Source organism: Myiozetetes cayanensis, unplaced genomic scaffold (genome assembly GCF_022539395.1).
Source record: "Myiozetetes cayanensis isolate MyiCay16 unplaced genomic scaffold, myiCay2020 scf9, whole genome shotgun sequence".
Classification (NCBI taxonomy): Eukaryota; Metazoa; Chordata; class Aves; order Passeriformes; family Tyrannidae; genus Myiozetetes; species Myiozetetes cayanensis.
This window is the reverse complement of record NW_026088185.1, coordinates 15,909,075-15,936,274: the sequence shown is the minus strand read 5'-3', so window position 1 is coordinate 15,936,274 and position 27,200 is coordinate 15,909,075.

The window sequence follows — 27,200 nt, the reverse complement described above, 5'->3', positions numbered from 1 at the left end:
GGAGGTCACTCTTTCTGCCAGCCATGTGCAACAGTGCCATCCAGTGGCAGCACTCCCTATCCACATCCGGATAACCTCTAGGAAGCCAACAAAATTACTACTTATAAATAAAATAAATGAACATTTTTTTTTTCTTCTTTTTCCCCGTCCTAGTGGGTAGCAAGCTGCCTTCGGGTTAAATGCTAACCACAGAGCAACACATCTCCAGCTGCTGTAAAATCCTCTCATTGTATCCGTGGGCAGATTTTAACCATACAAACCAGAGTGCCCTTTTCTGTGCCTGGGGGCTGTGCAGGGTTGGGGCAATGCCCCGTGTAGGTGAGAGCACTGAGCTCCAGGCTGAGAGCCTTCTAAAAGTGTGCAGAGCTGCACAGACCTGGCACTAGGTCACGCCTTACCTGAAGCGTGTATTTACCACTGGAGCAAGACTGTGACTAATCCTGGCATTATTTGCCACTTAGGGTTGCTGGTTTAGGACCCTAAAATCCCACCCCTCCTTCTCCTATATGGCACTGAGTTTCTTTCAAGTGATAGCAACAGCTGTACTTTATACTAAGGTGACACTCTTGATTGCTGCATTTAAAACTCTAATATTCATATGCAAATAAACATCCTCCAGACTGACATACACGTATTCGTTCTATATAAAGCTACACAGAATAAAGTATTGCCATAGTAATTAATTCACAAGAGTATTAAATACCCCCATTGCTTAAAAAAAGTTATATGAAGATATATGCACAACAGAAATCATGCATTTGATCATTCAGAGTTTCCTTGTTGTGACACAACCTGCCCAAGGCCTTTAACTATTTAATTCCCATGTGATAACTGCTGACAGAAGGGCTTACTATTTTAGTCACTCTAAGGATGGATAGACTAAAATACAGAAAGTCTAAATGAGTTGCCCAAAATCATGTCACAAAGCACTGATACAGCCAAGGAACAGATCATACAGAACTGACCTTTAATCTCCAACCCAGGCTACTAGCTCACAGTAGGAAGGGTGATTGTCTTTTTTATTCTAAGCAAGAAAATACAACTCTGATATTTTAAATGTAAGAAAAGTGACAGAGTGTGTTTCAAGAAAAAAGCTGCAAACGGTTAAACTTTCAAGACTGAGGGAGCATCTGCTCATGGGAACAACCACATTAAACTTTTGTCCACAACATCTATCAAGGAAAAAACCCAATCCCTATCATCTGAGACCAGATACTATTCAGGGCTTGAGCCAATGATCAGCACAGTGGACCTGCTCATTCAGGCCCTGTCCCAGCAGATCCTGTTGCAGGAATGCTGCAATAGGCTTATGAGCAACACTTTGGGAGTAAATATGCATAGTTCCTTGCTTAAAGTTACAACCATGTTCAGCCATCCTTTTGAAAAGGAGCTTAATGATAAATGAACATGAATATTTTAGTGCCTTCTCTAGAGAGAACAGGATATTTCAGAGCCCAGAAGCCAGTAACATGTGCTTTGGCAGGCAAGCTCTCCTCACATCACATTCTGCTTCTCCAGCCGCTCCAGTTCAGGAAAAGGGACATCTCAGCATCCATGGAAAAAACTTTTAGTACCCTCCAGTTTCCTCACCTCAACCTCTGCTTTCCTTCCTTGATCCCCTGTGCCCATGTGCCTTCCCTGAGGCTGGGCACAGCTGCACTGCCCCAGGTGCCCAGTGGTTGCCCTCCGACAGGGCTGACCCACACCTCACCCCAGTGCTACCATGTCCTGCTGGCCTGAGGAGCAAGAGACTGGCACTGGGAACCTGTGCTGGGCTCCTCCTCACAGCCCAAAGACCCTATCTGTTTTGGGGACCTTGGGTGTGTTTGGTAGTACAGTAAAGAGGTCAACCATGGTGGTCCATGTATGTTTGCTTATAACCTTCAGATAACTGTGTACTTTAATCTATTGCCTAATCTAACATTGCATTACATTTCTTGAGGATAATTTATACTTACAGGCAATGATTTGATGGGATCATGCACAATAAACCTGTCTGACCAAACTCAGATTTTGGAACACAGCAGGAAAATTTGTTTTGAATGGTCGATTGGTCATTTTTTGCATCTCAGAACATATCACACTGTCCATAATAAAACATAAATTCTATAAAGTGGTAACAGGTTTTCTGATTTACTGACAGTTGCTGGTTTGAGTTTTCACAAAAATATTTAGCTATAGGACAGCGTATTAGGTGTATTCTTAAAGGTAAATAACTGCAGCCAATAAAAGTTCAGCCCATAAAGGGTCCCATCTTCTAGGAGTTTTCTGTACCGAGAATTACTACCAGCATAATCATGGCTCCCTGCACACTAATATTTCCTCTGATACAGTATGATCAATGTTGTGGAAAAACATTTATTATATTTCTTCTAGCTACTTAAAGGCATTACTGAATTATGAGCATCGCAAAACGAATCCACTGTGCATTTTTTCTTTATGTGACGTTTTTACAATCTTCATTTTCTGCTTTGCAGCCACTGAGCTATAGTGATCGCACTATGCACCCTCTTCCAACTGACACAAGGGCCAGGAACTCCTTTCTGCTTTATTACATTTGAAATGCACTTCATATGACAACATTCATTCTCATTCTGCATTGGACCCTTATTTAAACAGAGAAGCCATTTTTTTACTGGGCTGTACTTAAAAGGGAGAAGTTATGAAAGAAATTAAAATGAGGGAAGAGGGTTTAAACAGCTGTTTCAAATATGCCTAGTTAACAGAGGCGACAAAGTTTTGACTCAAAAGGGACAACATGGACAAGGATGTATCAAAGCTGTTCTTAAAATGCTAATAATTGTAAAGATGGTAGTTTATTTTCTTTTATTTTACATGTTTTGAGATGCAGTGCATTACTGGGGTATTATAACTTCACTGGAACAAGAAATGAATGAGTAAGGAAGGAATAAATGAAAGCTGATTCAGCTGCATAGGATACAATCTTGCAGAGGCAGTCCACCTAATGGCTACCACTCACAGCAATCGTAGTCTGATTAAAACCTTGTAGTAGGAAGTCAGTTAAAATAAGATGGAAATAGTAGCAGGTTCATTGAAATTGTATTTTCCTTTAGTAGAAGAAAATAGATCATAACTCTTCAGAAAAAAAAGCCTAATAAGTCATATGTAAATGTATAATTCTCTATAGGGATGAAAGAATTATGCACTCTTCCTGCCTTCAATTCAGTGACTCATCCAAATCAAAGTATAAACAGAGAGTGAGGCAAGAGAGAAATGTGTAAGTTTGAGCACTTGAGCTCATGATTTATGGCCTAGAGCTACAGCCAACTTTATTTCAAAAACAACTTCACCTATTATAACCTTATTCTGGACTCTATGGAGATGGGAGAGGGTTGAACAGCATTAGAATATCAAGAGGAGTTCACAAACAATTCCAGTCTCATTCTCACTTCCCTTTCCTCTCTCGCCCTTAATGCATACATATCATCTGTTGCCTCCTTTCCTGCTCCTTGATGTAGGCAGATCATGGTACCTCTCTCTTGTCTTCCTGTGGGAATTGGCCACGGCCTCTTATTTATCATGAGCTCTGACTGAAAGGTTCCTCCCATGTTTTTGTCTCTTCTTGTCTGAAGGACAGCACAATTCTGACAGGGACACCTTTGGTAGCCCTTGAAATTTGCTAATGATGGTTTTTGGCACACTCCAGCTGATGATGAACACTTGACTACCATCTTTGAAGCACTGCACAACACATCAATTAGGCTTTGGTTTGTGAAACTATTGCATCAGTTTCCAGGAACTGATTTATTAAATATATATCTGTGCATGTTTTATGGAGATTGCATGCCCATTTGCATTTTTCCAGAACTCTGTCTTTAAACTCTCTAGTGGTAATCCTACTTAAGACAAATTAATACTCTCTAAACAGCTTTAGAAACAAACACAGCCAAAATAGTAGAGCCCACAACAGATGATTAGCAAGGGCAGTCTCACAACTAGTTATGGCCTATCACAGGAAACCTGAAGTCGTCAACAGAGATGACATTTCTTCAAGTGAACAGCGATGCTGCAAGCATTCCTCTAAAGAACTTCATTGTCAGTCACGGATCAACATCACAGCTACAGGACATGGCCTCTTTAAGCAGCTTAGGTTGTTTCCCTCCAAAATAGTATTCTGATGATATGCAAGAGACACAAGACTGGCTGTCAGCCAGGTTTTAAAGCATAAATAAGCCATGATCTCACTTGCCTACAGTCTTTACAGGCGACAGTAGCATGTATGAGTGACTGCTATATTTAGGAATGACAAGATGGGCATTATTAATAGCTTAATTGACATTAATGCAATTACCCCTATTCTTATTACAGTTAGTAGAATTACACAGAAAGCACTGGCTGAGGCCTCATTTTCCCTAGAGCTACCCAAGGATACGACATTTTCCACCACACCAAATCTAGTCTTTGACATTAGATACTTAGCTACAGAATCATTCCAGTATATCATTATAAATGCATTATAATAAAGATGTTATGAGGTGTTGGATATTAACCCCCAGCCCCTGAAGAGAGATAAATACACTGACTGCAAGATTTCTGCTTTTGTTGTGCAATGAAAAGAGAGTTTTGCTCACAACTAAAGAATTATAAAATGTTATACTGATAATTAAAAAACAGACTTAAGCTTCTTGGGTCAGATTAAAGCTAAACACATCCTCAACATAAAAAATAATATATCTGTAGGATATAAAGAACCAAATTTTTTGTCCATCACAATCAATTTACAATTTCATTTACAGATGTTTATTTGTGTCTATACTGCTTGGAGACACAGTTATCATATTTGCATATGCAAATATCTCCATTTAGACATCTGATAGCTATGCCTGATCTCCAGGAATTTTGTTCCCTTTTGAAATTCTGTTTGCTTGTTTGTTTCTTACTCTTAATCTCTCTTCAATATAGAAACACAAGATCTTCCAGGCTCAGGACTGCCTAATATTAACCTTTTATCAACCGTACAGGAGTCACGAATTAAATCAGTTTCCAGCACAAATAAAAACAGAGAAATAAAAGCATCATGACCATATATTAATTATACTGAACTAGCATAGAGGTGCATTTAGGATCACCACACTAGGCATGGGATAACATAATATAGCAATTGCACACTGTTTCCTACACAAAGGAATTGCATTGTAATACAAGCAACGTAAACACGAAACACTAATCAGTACATGTCGGTCATTACGAAAACCAAGAAAACAGCAGAGCCCATAAAAACCCAAACTGGGATCACAAATTGCATTTTCAACCCAAATATAAAGTTTTTCCAATGAAACATATTAAAAAGAATAACTATATGGCTTCATTGGTTTTCTGTGTTTAGTTTTTTCTAATTCATTAAACTGAATTGTGATTTTGTTTTAAGTCTGAAGTCCATTGTAACAAATCCTGTCATATACAATTATCATTTTATATATACGTAGGAGTTTCTATGTCTGTATTAGCATGTGTACATACTGGTATGCACATGTATAGAGGAAACCTTTGTTGCATTCTCTGTTCTTATTACCTCCTGAGAGAAACCTGTAGGCACATAGATTATAAACTTTTAAAAGTCATATATCATTGTGGTGCATTCCATTTTTAGTGAGTCTTTCTTGGAGGTGACTGAGAATAAATTCAGCTTGAACTAGTCCCTGAAAGAGATCTGTCTCCAGTATAACTGACTACTCAGCTGTGGTAGTTTGTCAGCTTTCAGGCCAGGGTTCATGTGCCTTATCTGTCCTGGCTATGCTCCTGATCACAGCTCACACTCCCAGAGAGAACAACTCCCATAATAAAGAATGAATTAAAAATGAAGCTCTAGCACCAGCCAGGCACTTCTTATCTTGTAAAGTCTTAAGTCAGGTACTTCATTATACTTCAGCTCTTCTTAAACAAATAATCTGGCATCTGGTGAAAACGCTTTCTGGGAAGGTTTTATCTGCTCTAATGTGAAACTCAAGACAAGGCTATAGGATATAATTTAGTGTTTTAATCGAATCCTCAGTTCACAATATGCACTGCGTATTTTTTGAGGATAACATTTAAGTGTTTGCAAAGTCCCTGTATTTTTTACAGAAAACATTTATTTTTGACTACCAAATCGTTAATCACTGAGGCTTATCAGCTATAGGGGAAAAATAATCAGGACAGCAGTGGATGTCTTGCCTATTGATCTCTCCAAAGCAAAGCTGGAGGCCTATGGAGAAGATCCCATGGTCCACTAAAAAGTGTGAGTCAATGTCAGGAGAGATGAAATTTCACAATCTGTAGAAATAAACAGATGATCTACCGTCCTTTGTCAGCCTTCAAGGTTAGCATCATTCAGATTTATAATATGCATGGGAGGTTTTAGAGAAGAAAAAATTTAAGTCTGTGTTATTTACTTCATTATTTCACATTGCAGAGCAAAGAAAAATAGACAAAAGTAGCACTACTTAGATACTATCCTAATTAGCTGAGATTCAACAGCATTACGGAATCCCCATTCTTCTCTCAGAGGAGAGGACAGGAGCTTCTGCAGCATCAGGGTGTCTGCAGTTAGGAGGAATTCTGACCTACCCTGCACTGACTGGATTGTAAGGTCATGTCTGAGGCTCAACTCACTGAATTCAAGCTTAGCTTTGGAAGACATCTCTGGTATTAAAAAGTGTAATATAGCTCAGAAGACATGGATACATTTCTTCTCTCTGCTACAGATTTCCTGTGCAATGGATAGTATATGGAACCATTTTTATAAGTAAATTGCCTTAAGAGAACAGGATTCTTTAGTCTTTGCCCAGATAACATCTTGGGTCTGCCTCACAATCCCTTTTGGAGAAGATGCAGCAGCTAAAGAAATCTCTACTCTGTAGAAATTATTGAAACTACAACCCACTCACTCCCTGAAGAATGCGTGGAGCCCATTAAAGAGGCACAGAGGGCTAGTGTGCAAACTTCCTAGCTGCTGCAATTCATTGCCTTATATATTGGTGTCTTAAAAAAAAAAAAAAAAAAAAAAGAAACAAGTTAATTAAAGTTATATACCAGGCTGTGAACAATGGCAAATGATGGCTTTGATTCACAACCCTGCTTGGACTTAGCTGCAGCAGCAGCAGAAGTTACCGCCCCTCTTTGTTACCCAGTCACTGCAGCCAAAATCGTGAAAGATGACCAGCCTATTATCCAAATCTGGTTTTCAGGCTATAATCTAACACTGATTTTCATCTGGCCCTGGAGCTGTCATTACCAAATGTCTGCGCAGTGAGTGACCAAATGTTCTAGATAAAAGTGGAAGCTGACAAAGGGAAAAAAAAAAAAGAGAAGCCATAGATTGGATATATTTTAAGATTACCTTGATGACACCCTTACCAGAACAGAGAAGGGAGGGAGATAACAGCCTTAAGGCCTTAGTATCAGGCACCAACAGCCAAAGACAAACACGTCCCAGGAATGACATCAAATTAATTTCTGACAACAGCTGCATGGCTAAGGTACAGCAGACCCACAAGTCAAGGCCAACAGTGAAGAGGTTATTGGACACTACCTGTATATTTAGTTAAAATTTTGTTTAAGAAAGTCAAACCTTGCTGTTGTGGAAACAACTCTGACAAGCTCAGTTTTGAACACAAGGAAAGGAGTAAAATAAATTCCTTTTCTGCCATGTTACTATCACAAAAATAATAAGCATCTTTTCCCAGCTCCTAGGATAAAGGACATTTCCTAATCATCACCTTAGGAAACACACCCATACTTCTGATGACCATTCAAGCTATCTGTACTGTGAATGCCTTGATAGGAGACTGTCCTGCTACTACTTTCCTTCACAGTCTCAGTCCTGTCTCAGGCTTCTCAGGCTTATCACAATAAGAATGTGCTGTTTTGCATACTAAAGAAAAAACATTGCTGTGAATTTTTACAGGATTGAAAACTTTTATATATGGGAAGTGTCACCAGCATGTATTGAATCAGAATTATCCTTTTTAAAACCAGTTAAATAAGAAGTAGTGCAGAGAGGAGGTCACTACTTCTAACCACTTTTGATTGCATCAACTCCAGTTTTATTGCTGTTCCCTGTTTTGTTTCTTTTTCATGTCAAGGCATTGTTCACACCCAGCCTTTTATGAAATGACACCCTGATGCTGCACCAGGTTTTTCCTGCAAACAAAGTGACTTTCATACAAGCTCCTTTTCAACTTCAAAAGTAAAAAATTTTTGTAGTTATTAATGATCCATTCTTGTGACTATCCATGGGTGAAGGGCATTTGCCTCACATCTTTAATAGCAAATAATTAATGAGGTGTTGGAAATTAACAACAATTAACAATGCCTGGGAACAACAGCAGAAGGTGTTTGATCCTGTTTAGATGAAGTTGAGAGAATTTGTTTCTCAGGCAAGGGCTTGTACCTGCAAAGAGGGAGAGATGGAGGGGGATTTCTAATGTGATCCTCCTCCTTCTGCATTACCTTGTTGAAAGTCATTACAGTGACTTGCCAAGTTGGAAAGAGAACAGGAAGGTCTCTGTCTCTGAAATACAAGTACATCAATTCTAGCTTCTAGAGGTACTTCAAACCTAAAGTTCTCAGCCTTCAAGAAGACAAATCAGAACTTTCTAAGTGGGATCATAACCCCAGAATTTTTGCAGTAATCAGGTAATTTCTGTTGTAAACACAACATTCTGGTCTTTTGTATTCGATTATTCATGATGACATCATGGCTGTAGAATGCTTGCACGTGTTTTGAAAGGTTAGGTATGCTCATGGAAGATGTACCACAGCTCAGGTAATACAACAAGAATATTCTGAAAATATTCACTGTGGTCTTGTTTTGTCCTTTTGGTCTTGCCCAGGCATTGACAAGATACTTGACCTAATGTAGTACAGACTATCCATTTCCTCTTATGTTATATGCAAATAAATCCCTTTAATAAACAGGCAAAATAGCTATAAATATGTGTAAGGTAGGAAGGGGAATGGGACTATTCCCTTTTAAGTGATATATTTACCATGGTCCACAGAAATGAAAAGCTGATGAAGAAATTCAGTTATGTTTTTCCCCAGTTGCTCATGCTCCGCTCAGTACAGCAAACAGGAAGATAAAAACTTTGAGATAAACAGTCAAGTCCCCACTCCAACTCCTCATCACAATTTTGCAGAAAGATCTGCTGGAATTGAACTGAAGAACATAACTGCGTCTGTTTACTCTCTCTCTAAATTTGAACAAGCAGCTGTGGAAATAGCTTGGGCTGACCTTTTCCCTTATTGGAAAGCAAAGGAAGTATAGAAATTTTTCAGGAACCTGCCCAAAACATACAGAGTTTCTTCAGCCTTCTAGCTTGGAATCCTCCAGTTTTAGACTGTGGGGCATAGTTTAAAGTGTTGCCCAATGCCCAAAAAAGATCTACAGCATACAGCAAGAAAACAGACAGAGGAAAAATTTTTCCACCTGAATAAATGAAATGCAATAACATCCTAATCTTTTGATTTATATATGAAATTGGAAGTGTCTCATTTCTAAGAATGAAATTATACAACAGAACTGAATGATAATGGTACATCACACACACTCTGACTCTCACCTTTGCCCAGGTGAACAGAAGACATTTTGACAAATAATGCTCTAGATGTAAAATACCAATTTCCTCAGCATGAGTTCAATCAATGATCCCAACTTAAAAACTATTTGTTATTCATCCCTGAATTTCCACATTTTTGAATAAGATGTTACTATTGGCATTTCTACATTCAGTAGGGACTTTGCAGTTGTTTGGTGTTGGAGGTTTAAGACACTGACTCCAGAAGTAATTCATTCTGTTCTCTTTCTGTTTAGTGTGATGAAAAGACTAGATTTGGTAATTCCATATACAAATGCAAATTCCATATTCAGGAAATTTAATAGAATGCAAATCAATTGTATTTTGCCTTTGGTTTCACACTGTGGAGATGATTACTTGCTCTGTGAATCTGATGGTCAGTAGAAGGTAATGAGTGTACATATAACTTCTCAGTATTATACTCACAATTTTTTATTTCAATCAGGCACTACCTGATTCTACAGTTTATTACCTATTTTAGGTAATGTATTAGGTCTGTATTCAGATTTTTTGTGGGAAAACCTTTAAATAACATTGCAAATACTGTGGAAGGATAAAAAATATGCATAGAATGCACATCATGATACATGAAATCAAAATTTTAGAAAATGAGTTTGTTTGATTCAAGACAATAATAGCACAAACTCAAGCAAAGAATGGCGGGTGTTACTCCATCCTTTTACTCCAGAGCTACATAACATGAAAAAAACCACAAAATAAGGGTGTAACAGAATATAAAATTCAGAGACCAGGTCTGCAACTATAGGAGTCTTGTCTGTAAAGAATAAGATGGTGAAAGACTGGAGAATGTTTACAGAGACAAAGCAGATACAAGAAACTTCAGAGGCTTCTGTGTGAGGTTAAGCCTCCACTTTTCAGGTCAACTGCTGTGGACAAATTTGTCACTCCATGCATTGTGAGTAAGTGATGGGAGCTCTGTATCTACAAGCAAGGGTCAAACACCATACGCCCAAACTGATAGCAGACAGTTTCAGCTGAGCAAACCAGGTAGAGAAGGAATGCACTTCAACTGTTTTTAGCATCCCATTGGCTTTATCTGTACTTCTAGGCATGACAGCATGCCTGGTATTTATGGCTTAAAAGAATTTCCGTCTGTAAGTTTATCACCTTGTAAAAATCAGTGAGGAAACTACTTAGATACACCCAAGCCAGCTTGCAACAGGGAAGACAGATTTTATTCTTGTTTTGTATACCAGAAAACCTATTAGCATGTTGTTATTTAAAGGTTTCATTATTAGAGATCTGCTGTGTTTCAGAAGAGCCAAACTGCTTCAGCTCAGCAGGTCCAGCTACTGCTTTACTCTGCCTCCAAGGTCATAAGCAGATGCCTATGCAAGAACAAGAAGAGGGGAAACACACTTCCCTCTCATATTCTCCGGTCTCTTCCTATTTTCAGTGTGGGGACATTCTGAAGCAGAAGTTGTTCCTATACTTTTCATATCAATTAACCTCTCCACTCCCCTTTTAAACCTCTGTGGAGTGCAATTATCTACAAGATGCTCTGGCAAAAATTCCAGAGATCTGATATCCACAGCATAAAGAATCCACTCCATCCTTTGGTTTCTGCTACAGAATACTCTTAGCATTCTATTTTCCTACTAATCTTATCCTAGTTTTCCTAGTTGTTTCACACAAAGCCCGAATGTGCAGTCTTCCTTCATGCTGCATTTCGACTGACTCCAAGTACTGCATGTTTGGGAGATGAGTTGTTAACTTTGGATGTTTCACCAAACCAGAGTACTTCTTTGACTGTTTTTTTCTGCAGAAGACCAAATATATGAAGTTGCTACTGTAACCCATATTGTTGGGCTGGATAGAAAGATAGAACTGTTTTGGTTGGAAAAGAGCTCCAAGACCATCGAGTCCAACCATTAACCTGAATGGTCAAAAGCAACTAGCACTCTAAGATTAGCTTTGTCTTCAACTCATGAACTTTTATGCAAAGCTAGGTGCATTGCTAGGTTTTAAGTAGAACACAAACCCCCAAATGATAGATCTAGATTTATAGCAGAAAATAGTATCTATAAGGAGAGTACACTAACTTAGAGATACAGATATGTGACTCTGGAAGTAAATGCAAATATTATGAATATAGACCTCTATTTTATAGAATCCCTTCATCCTCTCCTTCATTTTATAAAATCCCTTTAAAGAATCCAAAGGATCTATTTTCAGAGCAACCATCCTCAGCAAGCTCTTCCAGAACGACTAGAGAATAATTACGCTTCACATATGATAGTGCCTTAAAACCTTAATGATGGGCAGACCTTGGGCATAGATTCTTCACTGTAAAGGTTCCAGCCATACTTGCATATGGGTAGCAGTGTCATAAGTGTCAAGTGTCAAAATTGCCCATAAATTACAGGAGAGGTTAAAAATTATTTGAACATTAAGCTGGGAAAAGAATAGAAAACAGATTTACAAGGAGAAAGAAAGGACTTAGAAGGGCTTTCTCCCACTATTTAGCACACTATGCAGTGGCATGGTCTTCCTTTTCCCCACTTCAATTGCAACTGTGTTCCAATCAAGAGACATCCTTTCCTTTCTAGAAAATTGAACAAGTAAATGAACAAGTAAATTCAAAACATGTTAATTCACTTTCTTCCTTAACTAGTAAGCAAAGTGTTATCCAAATTTGGTTTGTTGCCTTACGTCTCACTGAGAGCTACATAGGACCCTCAGATAAATGTATTCTTACACAGTGAAGTTCTTCCAGACAAAATACTCTACAGAAAGCAGGTAAATATAACCTGATATGCTGGGTATCACACTGGAAATGGTACAAAGCCATCTGTTAGTTAACCATCTGAGAGTATTGATGACGTCATTCACAATAAAAAAGAAATGGGAGGATTGTCAACAAAGTCATAAAACGAAATTATAGTCCCCCGATGTGAAACAGACTCTAACTGCACACATTCCCTGCTTGTGTGTCCCCTCCCCATTGCAGCTGTGTGCTTACCTTCTCTTGCAGATGGTTCAGATCATTTTGCCTCCTCCAAGGCCTTTTCTATTCCTGTCCACCCCACATCACCCCTTTTCATTCCAGACTATTATTTTAGGGATACTGAAGCTGTTGCACACACTTTACCAAACAGAATGTTTTCTCAAAGCTTATGCATGGTGCAAAAATTAGTTTGCATGAGCCAAACTTTGGGATAGAAGTACTACCTCACACTGAAGTCATACCTACTTGACAAGAGGGTTGGTGGGAGCTCAGGGCTTGAAGACTTAGGAACCCTTATTGCAACCTTCTTTCTCCTCATCAAGCCCAGTGCTGTCACAGATCAAGATATTAGGGATGCATAGGACAGAAACCCCAAATATATATATGTGTAAACATGGATAGAGTTAGTCAATGTTTTATGTGTAACTCCATGCAAATGCCAGGAAAGGTTCATAAGTTCAATCAGCAGGGTAGAACAGGACTCTTCAGCTTTTTCCCCACAGAGATATTATCTGATGAAAGGTTTACGGCAAATTAAATATGATTTTGGCATAATATATTAGACACCTATGATATGTCTCTGGGTTTCCTACAATAAATGCTTTTCTTTTTACAGTTAGTTGGAAGATTCTGGGGGAAAAAAAGGACTGACTACTTCATAGGAAAAGAAGGGTGGGGTTTTTTATATTTATGAGAAAACTTACAGTAACTTGCAAATTGCAACACAAATATTTATTCCCCAAAGGCACATTGGTCAAAAAAGAAGGCAAACCACCACCTTGCTCTGATTTAAGCCCTTTGGTATATCACCTTCCCAACTGTTTAATTCAAAAGGAGAGCTCCCCATAGTAGCTTGCTTTCTGAATGTAATCCTGCATTATAAATACTGTCTGAACCCTTCCAAGAGGAATCATTTCCTATCAGACTGAAACTGGACAGATTTGTAAAATGTACCGTTACTACATAGTAACTTCAAGTTCTACTAAGCAAAGATAAAACAATGTCTAGCTCAGTGGGTCTGACAGTTCTATACACAAATTTAAGTTCAAAAGGCTATAAATCCAAAGTCAAAATTGCTATTGAAATTTTTTTTTAGGGGAAAAAGAAAACCCCACCCAAATAATGAATCCAAAATTCAATAGTAATATTAAGCAGATACATAAAACTAGATTAAAGGTCAAATGTTCAACTAGGTTTGGTCACCAATTCATATTGATATCTTTAGAGTTTACCCAATTTACACTGAAAACTGGTGAAAAATAGCCCACATAGAGCTGTAATATGGTAGGGCACTGAAACACCATGTACATTTTTATAGTCCTCTGTTTCTCGATCAGGAAATACTGTATCCATTACCAAAGATCTGAGTAAATACTAGACTTCAGATGTCCTAGCAATACATTCAAATGCATACCATGTTCTCATGTTCTTACCACTACTACTGATTTCTTCCTGTGTTAAGCAAGAGATTGTAACAGCAAAAAAATACCTTTGTTCTAAAACATATTATGTACACACCACAAGATTAATATTTAAATTCTGAGTCATGATTCATATATTAGAAAAGATTTCCACAGCAGTTAGCCTCTTATTTACAGTGGACCAAACACAGGCAGGGTCTTGCATTTGGAGCAAGTCTGAGCAAAGTTAGCTCTTTTAAAAGGATTGACAGTAAGGCCATGACTCTTACAGCATCTGTTGCTAAGGAATTCCAAATTCTCATGAATTTTCTAAGCAAGAGAGATGCTCTCAAAGAAAAGGAGAATGAAATACATTCATTCTCCATTAATGGGAGTTCTCTGTGACTAAGGAACTGATTAGACAACAAAGAGAAATGAGACAGCATCCTTGCACATCTCAAACAGAAGTCACCAATTCAATGTCACCTACCTGCCTTCCATTACCTAAGAGCAGAGCTACTTACTGCAACTGCAATATAGTCTTCCTTCCAAGTTCCACCACATGCTGCATTGTGCAATGTGATTTGGGTACATCACAGAAAAGCAGGTGAGTAGAGGATCAGTCTGCACTGGATAAGATAGCTGGGGGAAAAGGCGTTTTCCAAACCTCTGTTTTTAAATGAAAAAAGGAGTGAGAGAGACAAGTTAGGTATCTCTCTTCAGTATATTTTAAAATACTTTCTTATCACTAATATCAATTATAAACATTTATTCTAATTTATAAACACCTGCTTGACATCAATAGAACTGACACACCCCTCCAATTACTTTTCTTATACGATGGCATATTTATTTCACTCTGACGAAATGAGGCTTTTCTAATTTCCTGTATAACCACCCCCAGCTCTCTGTGTATCTCCCATTAAATTGTGAACAGGCTTCACACATATTTTTAGATGTTTGAAAACTGCAGGAAGAGCTTTTTGATGTTTCAGAACATGTTCAGTCCCAGTGTCTCAATATTGTTTACTTGCTAACTCCTCAAGCTTATGCCATCCATATGAATGGACTTCAGGCTTTTGAGAAGGGTTACCATATCATTACCATCTGCCTAAACTGCTGCAGTCAGAGGTCTTTCCTTCTAATGTCAATGCCACTTTGAAAACAAAGTTGCAGGATTCCTCTGTGTCTTGGAACACATTTAGAAGTCAATGCCTTATTTTCTATGATTAGTCTGTAACAATGTCAAGTGTGAAATTTAAATTAATGAGTGCTTCGCTTATTGAAATTACTTCAGCACTTTTGCTGTTTTCATTGATTTCTATTTACTTTGGCAACCACAAATATGAAGAACATATTTCTAGATGTGACTAAACAGACTAATAATATGCTAGTATAGATGCACCTACTGATCGAACATTACACTTAACTCTAAACTTATTTTGAAAAATTAACATAATAGGGGAAATATATTATTTATAAAACACTGTTCATTTCCTGCATTTCAGACAGTGTCACCTTTAAGTTATTTTCTTCCAACTCTCTCCACACTAATGATTGACCTACACTACTGAAACACGGCAGTAAATACGGTATCAACATTACTCCTCCATAGAATCAATTTAAATTTTAACTAATATATTCATCATCCAGTAAATACTATCTCAGCTGCAGATATGGCTGTACCTAACCTTCAGGATATCTTAGCCTCCTACTAGAGGCCAATTTGAAAGAAGAAGCTGTATTTAATTCATAAGAGGTAGACAAAAATCTTTCATTCCCCTCTGTCCTTCCCCACACATCAAATAGTCATTTATTTTATTTGTTAAAAATCTTAAAATTTTTGTATTTCTTGCTAGCATCTAAAAGAATGCTAGTCAGTGGAAAAAGCTAAAGCGATAGTTGCTTAGAAGAGAAAAACAAGGCCGTGATTCTCTGCTTATAGGTTGGTTTGGGTTTTTTTAAAGAAAGAAAAGAAAAGAAAAGATAACTGGAAAAGAGAAAAAAAAAGCCTTCCAAAAGGCTATTCAGTATGTTTGTAATGCAGCAAGTGGCTCAGAGGCAGCATTGTGATGGCTGGAACTCTGCACATGCTCCACAGCATGGGTTACCCTTGGCCCTATAGACATGTTTTTATATAGCACAGCCAAATCCACAGCTATTAATGTTACATTCTCATGACAAATACAACTAAAAAAAAGTAACTAAGAATGGAATCTGACCTTCAAACAACAGAAAAATCACCAGTGCAAATCTCCACTCAGTAAAGGGATGTTACATGAAAATATTGATTTAAAAAAAAAATTAATATTGTAAAAGAATATGGAAAGGTCGAACTTTTTAACTTTCCTTTTGTTTCACAGCCAGATTCTGCAAGTCCTTAAATTTCCCTAAGCAACTGTGTCTAAATAGATCCTTGCAAAATCAGTTATTCAGTCCCTTTAAATACTTGTCTACTAATTAAGAATCTTGGATAATGACCAGTGTACCTGTGACTCTAAACCTGAAGCCCTTGTTCCTGTAGAATTACAAAAGCGAGGATCCTCTGGGCATTACTGGAATATGAACTCTGCAGCATCATGTGTAGTCTAGAAACTTCAACATAGCAGTCTGTTGATGTAGGAGATTTATGAATTCTTTCATAGATAGAAGATTGTGCTAGCACAGTGGTACTTGCTGCATTACAAGTTTCAAGATTAAATGATCTCTCTCTCTTTTGTTTCCATTTTGCAGGAAAACCTGATGCCCATGGAGGATTGCCTCTGGGGATACTTGACCACTAAATATGACAGTTGTGGAAATAGAAAGGTCTCAACCTTCACAATTCCTGTATCTCAACCTCTATGATTTGCTTCATTAATTTCTCTCAATTTAGTAGACTAAAGACTTCATTTTTGTAAAGGATCACATCTGAAATATTTCCTATTTAATTTCCCAAATGAACCTCCTTTCCCCAGACCTTACCTGTGATCCAAATCCCTCTGTTACTCTCAAGTAGATTGCTGCAGCATGACACCAGTGTACGAAAGTCTTTAAACACAGCATGTCACTTTTTAAAATGGCATTTTTAAGAGCAAGAAGGCTATTTATTACTTCAGAAAAGATTGTCTCTATAGTTGTGATTACACAGGAAGAATGATGCATTCTTATCAGAATAGATGACAGTACTTTTCCGTGTAGAAAAGGCTTCTAAGAGCAGATGACAGAGACAAAATTAGCATTTTTCTAGCAAGCATCCCGTCCATGCACATCTGCAAAGTGTTCCTGCTTCCTTCTCTGCAACCACTACTATACATGACTGTTTCTCCTGAAATTAGAAAAGCATGTGAATCAATTTTGGCTTCATGGTTGCACCTTAGTCTGGCTAAGCAATTACAGATGAACAGCAGAAGGCTCACAGATTTTTTTGTTTATTCAAAGATCTCCAAAGTTCCAAGTAAAATGTGAAACCTTTCTTGATGTTTAAATCCAGACTGGAATTTACTTCCTAGTCTTCACTCATTTATGAAGACATTCCAAGGCTCTACAGAAATTCTGAATTCAAATGCCTATACAATGGCCTTTTTAATATAGAGAAGAGAAGGACATGTCTAAGCCTATTAACAGGGCCAAAAGCTTGTACTCTAAAGCCAGTCACAGAAACTGAGATTTGAGAAGGTTGTATAAAAAGGTATGAAGGATGACACAAGCTCTTTAATGAGCTTGTAAAGAATTCTGGAATAACTGTTTGTGGACATGACAAACAAAGGTCAGATTTCAAGTAGGATTTTTAAACTGATTTCACTTATAAAAGTAACACTATTTTTCTGTCATTGATCTCCTAAGTCAATATTAGAAAAACAGTTGAAAGGACTCATTCACTTGATCAAAAAAAGCAAGTAGAATCAACCATGTGGTTCAGTGGAGAAATGCTTTCTCTCAGTGTGATAATACACTCTCACATGAACAAGCCACACCATCAGAAATAGATGGCAAGACTAGAGGCACTTGCTGCTAAGAGCAGAATGCTCAACAGTAGTAACTACTGTGCAGCTCTGGGGCAAGCACTCATTTGCAAGCAATGAGGAAGCAATTTCTTTGGTTATTTCACCTGTGGGGATGTGGAGAACAGAACTGCTGCACAGAAAACAGGCAAACTGGCTGTATTGTCATTTTCAAGGCATACAAGGCCAAAATCAGTGCTCAGTTATAGAAGTCTAAAATAACTAAATTCATAAAATATAGCTATAACTTTCTGGGTCTTGCACTGCATTACAAGAGTCTCACAAAAGCTGCCAGAAGCACTGCACACTTCAGTGAAAAGAGTGAGACAGAATTTCCAAAATTTACTTTGCCTGTTATATTGATAAAGAAGCCAAGTATGGTGCCCAATACAATGGTGACCATGCTGTCACCTCTCCCCCTGCTGCTCTCTCCCGTGGTCAGCTTTGAGTTTTATGACAAGATTACAGTGAGATTATTACATAAGGAAGGCAAGTGCTATTCTGATAAAGTATGGAGAAATTCATCTAACTTTACACTGAAAACACAGAGAAGAAATAAAGTGAGAACTGATGTGAGGGCAAAATTCAGACTATACTGGTGTGCAGGTGTTCTTTACGTGTGGTGCTACAGCTGTACTGGGAGGAACCAGCAGTTCCTGGAAAACAGCTCTCTTCTGAGTTGTGTGAGTTGTCCTGGCACAATGAAAACACAGCTAAACCAGAAACCAAGGCTCTTTGGGGTGTCAGGATATCTTGCTGCTGATTTTAATGAGCTGTCCTGTGAGATCAATTCATCAGCATCCCAAGACCCAATGACCCAAGAACTTCACTAGGTCCTTCCTGTGCTTTCTGACTCTGCCATAGTAATAACAGTAAATGCATAAGAGTTTTGAGAGCACTAAGGCAGATGGCATTGACATATAGACCATTGTCACCTTGCACCATCAAAACATTACAACCTGCAATTCCTAGAAACAGATACTGCAACTGCTCAAAATCCACCAATATTTTTACTCCTTTCACTGTGTTACTCATTTGAAAATATATACGTTGATTGCTGCATTAAATAATTGTCTTGCCCCACACAATGCAGTGTTTTGCATATTTGCTGATGTTTCCCCAAAAGCACTGGGGGAATGAATCATTACTGAAACAATTTACTTTCAGTTAGTGCATGAATGCCTTCCCATGATGCTTTGATGCTTTGTTTGTCCTCCTATAAAAATTATTTATGACCCACGTGTGATCTTTTAAATCAGAATACTTATTCAGAAATCAAAGCTCCAGCATGTTAATGCAAGTAGAAGCCCTAACTAATTTTTCAAAGCCACGTTGAATATTCAAAAGCTAGGACTGAAGGAAAGGAGTTAACATTAATTAATATTTGAAGCAGTAAAATAAAAGCAACAGTGAAGCTAATTTTGCAGGACAATTAATCATGAGTCTTGCTAATTACACATGGGATTTTGCAAATGGTTTTTTTTTCTCAGGTAGCAGAGTAAAAATGATAATCCACTACCCATCAAAATCATTGGCTCCTCACCAATGTCCCCAGCAAGAGCAATTAGTGGAAACAGCAGAGCTCTAGTAATTGCATGTCAAGAGAGGAGAATGTTAGAATTTTAATTGCTCCAAATAAAGACCACTTGCTTATACATACACCTGACTGTCCAAAACTAGTCTGCAAGTTGGAGCAAGTATATAACCACTTCCAGGTGTCTGCACAAAAATAACTCTGTGGGAGAAGCACTCTAAGCAATACATGCAGTTTCTGGAAGAAAAATATCAATATGCACTTATATTCTGAACTGCAGTGTCATCACTCGACTATAAGAACTGGAAAAAAAATATATCACCCACTTGGGAAAAATGTGCATATTCTTTATATTTGCCAAATATTTATTGCTGACATTTTTTGAAGAACTTTAACTATCTTCAGGGTGCCAAGGGCTTCAAATTTACTGAATTTTAGGATCACCAATAAAATGTTTTTAACAAGACATCTCAAGAGGACATAAAATAAAAAATTACCATATTCATGAGAGCAAGCCTGTAAGATTGCAATGCTATAAACTGGATGTTTATAATTTGCTTGTGGCTTTCTTAATTAAAAAAAAAAAAAAAAGAAACCCAAACAACTAGTAATTAGAGACTCCAGTTCCATTTCTGCACTTTATACCAATCACTGACATGCTACTATTACTTTTTTGTTTAATATATCTACATATGGATGCACACAATTGCAAATAATCAATAATATTTAAGTGTGTGTCCAAGTTCTAAATGATGATGGATATATTTAAATATTGCTTTCCAGGAAATTATTACTTCACTGGTCATGTAGTAACTTTAAAAATGTATAGGTTGAAAGAAATGCCTGATTTTTCTCTATTTCTCTTTAAGATGTTTACCATTTACACTCATTTTCAAATGAAATGGCTGAATTACCTTCCAAGTGCCACCTCCTATTGTCTTTTGCTCTCTCCTTCCGCTTCTGTGTACACCATATTGAGGTACTAAACCACTTTCTGCTGTTAGCTTTGTTAAGCATTAAACCGAGAGCAGTAGCCTTAACTTGTCTAAATATATTCTTTACATGTTCAAAATCACTGTACACTGTTTATTACACCACGACTGCTTGAGAGAAAAAAAGCAGGTCATGCAGAGTGCTGCTTCCTTTCCTGAATTACCAGCAGATCACAGGTGTTTATCAGTCTCCCGGAGGTGATTCAGGTAATAAACACCAGGATGGCAGTTTAAATGGTTAGAAGCTTTTCCATCAAATGCAGTCCTTGCAGTCCTATCATTTTGCATATATTGCTCACAAATGTCAAATTATTTATGCAGCCTCCTTAAGTGGTTCCTTATGGTTTTACTTTATTTTTCCAAAGCAGGAACCTTTTGAAGATGTGTGTTCTCATGACAAGGCAAACTATCATTCCATCTGTGAGTCTGACTCATTTCTTAAAGCTCACTGTAGATGTATAATGTCAGTGACCTTGTTTTGCCCTTCTGTTTAGCTCAAATATCTTTTCTAAGAAAGCATCAGTGTCATTGCAGAAGATATTCTGTTGTACAAAGAGATCAAGAATAAACTGTATGCAGTAGAAACTGGCTTTTAAATAAAAGCTTTTTCAAATATTACCTTGTGAAGATAAAATTAAAATATACATCAATTAAGATTTCTAAAACTAACACAGATTTTAGAAGGATTTGCTGTAAATTAAAATAGGATGAGTTTTGGGAAACAAAATGTTTAAACAGAGAGGTTTTTTGTCTAAGCTGACAGAGATGAACTTACGTAAATTTATGCTATTATGGAAAGTTACTGACTGAGACATACCTCTAGCAATTGCCCATTACCTGTTAATAACTGGAATTTGTTTCATGGTACTGAATCACCAAGACCATATTTAATGCCAGAGTTGTGACATGAACCACTGTACTGGTATGCAGATCACCTGCTTCTTCCCTTCTTGACAAACAGCGCTGCAATAATTACATAGAAATTCCCTATATGCAAAGTAGATATCAGGAAAGGATTTATGGTTGTTCAACATAATTTAGCACCAGGAAAGAAAGAAGAAAAGCCAGCTCTATACAAAGTTTGTAAGAATCACCAGATCATAATCACTGCACCAGTGGTGTAATAACTCTGAATCACTTAAAATTTCATCAGTTATACCCTCACCTTGTGAAATAATATGGATTTCCATAGAAGTGGTATGGAATAGAAGGTGTAACGAAACACTCAGAACATCTAAGATTTGTTTCTGCTAATTTTCTACAGTTTGAAAATTATGGCTGCATCATGCATATGAGGTAATTAATAAAGTATCACCATTTTGATCATGGTAGGTAAGAGTAAAGAAGTATTGTCCTTTCCACTTTTTTACAGGATGAAAATTAGCCTCAGAAAATAAGCAACTTGCCCAAGAATACACAGCAAATCTACAGAAGCACCAAAACCTGAAAACCTCGAAATCTACCAAGCACTGAAATCGTACTAATCCCATTGGGTTATATATTTTTGACTGAATATCATAGATAAATATACAATTTTGCAATCAGTATCTTTACATCTTAATGAAAACTTATTCAGAATATAATATTAGATATGATGAGGAATGCCAAGTATTGTGCTATCCAGTATGAAATCAAGACTGAACTCCACTCCTATCCCATTGTCTGTCAAAGGCCTAGGATGTAAGTTTTCTAGCATTGTCCATATTTTCATGCTATTTTAGACTGTCACTGAAATAAACCTGTCTTACCTCACAGGCTGTGAAAAAATTTATTGACCTTAATCAATGTATATGAACAAAATGCAGAATTGCAGAAAATGCCAGTATGTTGAAAGCAGACAAGAAAGATTTTCTGTGACTTCAATTTTGGAATTCCAGACACTTCAGAGAACAATAATTTTCAGAAAAAGTGAAAGTAGTTCTACACACCAGTTCAGTTTTACAGGCAGAGGAACAATTTCAAAATGAACTCTATATCACAAGAATGTCCTACAAGTATTAAAAAACTGACTTACCCAGTGAACTTATCTTTTCATAACTATTTTGGAAGAAAACCAAAAAAATTCTTTTCACTTCAGTAAATCATTACCTAACCAAAGCCAATGAAGAAATAAGGTAAAAGGTGAAATACATGTTTAGATCAAAAAAGTAACTCACTTTCTTTTGTCACTGAAATGAAAAACAAAGAAATAAAAACTCCAAAGTAAAAAATTTAACCCTCATTTAATCTCATGACTTAAAGACACTGATATCATAAAGTCTTACTACAAGTTTCTCTCTATTGCATCGGTCTTTTATCTTTGATAAAAGATAAAATACCTTGAGCAAAGCAATTTGAAAAATGGTACTGCACATGGTATGCAAATCGCAGGTGGTTTAAATAATATACATACAGAGCAGCTGGGTTTTATCTGGCAAACAGGTGCTAGTTTTGGATTTGCTGAATAGCCACAATTGTAATGACTTTTCAATGAGAGGTGAAATGGGGACCTGGGGAGTCTTCCATTCATGCTTGTCTAGCTATTTTGGTTTTGTTTTGTTTTTACTAGGAAGTTTCAAAAGAACATAATATATATCACAATATTCTTCCTCAGAATATCTTACTCTGAGTCAAAAACTGGCAGTTAATAAGCCAAAAACGAATGTGTTTAGATACTGGATTAAAACATATTCAGTGATATGTCAGAAGACATTTTAAACAACACAACCTAAAGCATCAAGACATATAAACTACTGCACATCAGAGAAGGTACTTTAAATTTCTAGCTAAGAGTCTGACCCAACATGTTCAAATACACAAGAAGAAAACTAAGTGTCAAAGGCATGAGGTTCTCTCAAATTTGGAAGTACAAAAATGAGGTGTAGTTCCTGTATCTGCCCATAGGTTAATCTGGTTCTTCTAGTAACTGTACCTTGTAAAGTCCCCAGCATTTTGAACATTTCAGGGTGGGATGGTCTGAGGGCTTTTTACCTGCATAACAGAATGATTACACAGACCAATAGTGATTAATGCATGGAGCACTGGCACTTCCTCCCTCCCTCAAAGTAAGAGAACTAGTTATGCTGCTATGCAATGAACTGTGGGGTTTTTAAATATTTTGACTCACAAAACATACATAGGAAATCTTTAATCACAATTGAAGACATATTAATACCAACTAAAGATAAATATTTGGTTTGAATATCCGACACTGAGACACAATGTAAAATAAGACACTATCAGTAAACTCAGAGCTAAACTATGTCCTTCTTTCTTCAGGGGATGCAGCATGTAGAAATGAGTCCTATCAAAACCAACAGCCAGAAAGGACTATTAGAGGAGTAATCTAAACTGAATTAAACACCTGAACAGATATTACAGAGCAGGATCATTAGCTAAATGATTAAACAAAGCTCTTGGGCTTCCTACGTATCCTCTCAGTTATAAAGAATGGTAAAAATACTGTTCTACTGAGCACAAAGCAAGAAGGCAACATTGTCTTTTGGAACAGGACAAAAGCTCTGACTGGAAAAGAAACTTGCCTAAGGTTAATACAATTGTCTGGTTTCAGATACTTTACACTTCCTCTCCAATATATCACTGCAGACTTGCACAGAACACCAACACGTAACCACAGTAATCCTACCTACTCATTAATTATGCCATCAGTCACCCATCCTAAACATGCTGTAGCTGAAATGAAACTGCAAGATGCATTTTCTTTTCCTCAAGGCTCTTTACCTTGGCCCTGTGTCTGTTTTAAGTTTCCATACACGTTTCTCCTCTCCTACAGTCTTTGACCTATTTAGCCTGTTATTTGGCACTCTTTCAGAAAACAGAAATCTAAAAAATGTACAGTTTGGGAGCCAAAGAGAGACAGGGAAATAACCCAACTCCCAGAATAAAAAGGATGTTGATTTGAGATCTAGAAGTTCCTTCCCACCAGACAGATCAATGAACAATTATCTATAAAGCATAAGGCTAGGCAGCAGGGTTCAACACCGCTCAGAATTATTTACTTCTCCTGTAATTTTAAAAACTATTCTCCTTACCCTTCAGTGTGAAATATATGTATGGAGGGGCTCTGAAAGCTGAAAATTCATTAGACGAACTAGGAAAAAAAGCTAATAAAGCAAGCTCCCTGTAACACTAATAATTTGGGGGGTGGCCAGGAGGAAGGGTATACCATTGTTCTATAGAAAGAGTATCTACATATGACTATGTTCAATCTGCTATTCATTGCAGCAAATATTAGTCCAGAAAGAATCAGCCTGAAGTCCCTTTTCATTAGGGGATAAATAATTCTTGTCTTTTGCAGGAATACAGGGCAACTGTGTGAAGAGTTTACAAATTCTGTATCCAGGTTGCAAGAGGTCCATTCATGAAATCTAGATGATGCCAATTTCAGCCTCAGCATGTGTCTCCAAAAATTTTGTGGCCTGAGTGTTTTAGTGTCACTGTGCTCTGTGAAGTGCTACCTCCAGTCTCCAGTGCTGTTTCAAAGACAATACAGCAGAGACAGCAAAGACAGTAATATTAAGAGAGAGGATACTGGAAGTTACTCCCATTGTGCCAGCAGGAGTTATCTTCATAGTTGCCATCTGGGCCAGGGTTAGGGTTAGGCTTCAGCAAGCACTGGACATAGTTTCTCTAGAGACTGGACACCAGGTCAGATTGCTACATAGCAAGTGTCCATGCTCCCTAAGAACAATTGTCCATGCAGAAAGCACAAGCAGCAGGATAACAAGCAGCTCTGGGCACTACTGTGGAGCTGAGTTTTTGATCCTAGTCACCAGCTACAAAGGAAGACTCCCAGCATGGCTGATATTTTTCCTCCACCTCCTCCTGCCACTGTAAGGGAAACCATAACTGGAGGTGCTGTGCAGTCTAGCCAGGTGGGAGGCTGAAGGGAGTGCACACACCCCAGCTGAAGGAATTGGCCTGGCATTAATGGGATAAGGGCAAGACAGAATCAAGTTAGCAGGTAGACTGGCAACTACAGCCTGCAGGAAGCTAAAGTACATGTTTTTAAGAAGTGTATTTTGGATGCAGCTTCTCCAGCTCATGAGCTGGATACAAGATCTGAACTTTCAAGAGCTGAGAGTCTCAGGCCCTTTTATTTTTGCTTAAACTATATTTAAAGACACTGCTGGTTCTACAGGGTGCTATGAATTCTAGTTGTCTGTGCCCAGCTAGAACATTACCTCTTTTTGCACTCCTCATCTTCATCAGGGTGAGGTAGTCAAGGCTCTTGTGTTGAGACTCAGAGGAATTCCAGATTGTCTCAGCAAGAGATCTCTCTTTGAGCTTTCTGTAAAAAAACTTCTGACTCATCTTTATGACTTATCATTAATAGCTTGTTCGGAAATATTCAGTGGAATTTGACTTAACTGGTTGTAACTAATCACACAGAAAGGCTGGGCTCCATGTATGAAGTCTCTCTGGTATTTTAATTCTGTTTATGAGGCAGACCCTGGGTGTTGTCTAAACTGTGTTTTAACTTTCAGGGTGTTCACTTTGCCAACAGTCTCTGTGAGGACAGAAAGATTTTCTGATGCTTTGAAACATGTGAAAATATTTGTTTTAAAAAATTATATCAGTACTGAGTGCCTTCCCTCTAGACATTATTGCTGTAAGACTTAGCTTTGCAGCCTCCTCTTGCTCTTTTCCCACCGCTGTGTGGCAATCTGGTAGGTGTTCAGTACAGTTACTTTCCTTCCCAAGAATGACGCTTGCTTCTGGTCTGGAGCTTCTGTCAATTCTTCATACAAAATCATGAAATTAGCCTCCACATCCAGAATTATCAGACCTCTCACCTGGAAAAGAAAGTAAACCCTCTAACTGGCTATAGCAATGGAAGGCAGGTTGGAGTGACACAACAGAGTTCAAAGGCATCAGCCTCCAACACCTGCACCATGCACACAATGTGCTGGACAGTATTCAACCTGAGCTGGGTGCCAGTGCCAGTTGCACAAGTATGACATCTGCTCTGAATGTCTCTGCCAGGATGCTTGGCCAGGAGCCAATACCATTTTCCAAAAGGGTGTTAATTCATGGGCTCACACTCACTTCTCAGAAACAGAGAGTAGACAGAGGAGAAACATGATTTACAGAGTAGATCAAGCAAGTGGATTGTCTCTCTTAAATCCTGATTTGCTTGCCTATGTGATGTAGAAAGCCTCTACCAAAGTGCCAGAGTTCTGTGTGCAGAACTCTGTTAGAAAGAGAGATAATTTAGTCTTCATCTCTGTAAAGGTGACTGGAGATAATGGAGCAGGTTGTAATAAATTTCTTTCTTTAATTAATGCCTCTGAATCTCAGAAAGGGGAAGTCTGCTCTGTAATTAGGTATGTGTTAAGCTTTACTTTACATCAGTCAGGCTCTCCGTGCAAAGTAGCATATCCCATTCTGGTCTCAGAAAGAACAGATATATGTACAAATATACCTGCATCTAATGAACATCATTTATTACTAAGCCTGTGATGCAAGTCCAATCATACTTCCTAACACATGATTTTTCGCAAAGTGTCAAAAGCTAAACCGTTGTTGTGGCTGTTCTAAAGCCATCCATAACACCAAAACAGATCAATAGTGCAATATTCGAATGCTTGGAATGCATGGCTGTCCAGTTTTCCCATGACTGATTAAAATAGGATATTTTTCAGAGTTGCATTTTGAATTGGCGGAAGGGATGAAGACAGAAGTAAGTAAATGTACTCAAGAAAAAAGGTCATCGGGTTTTCTGGAGGCACTGACTGACAGGAAC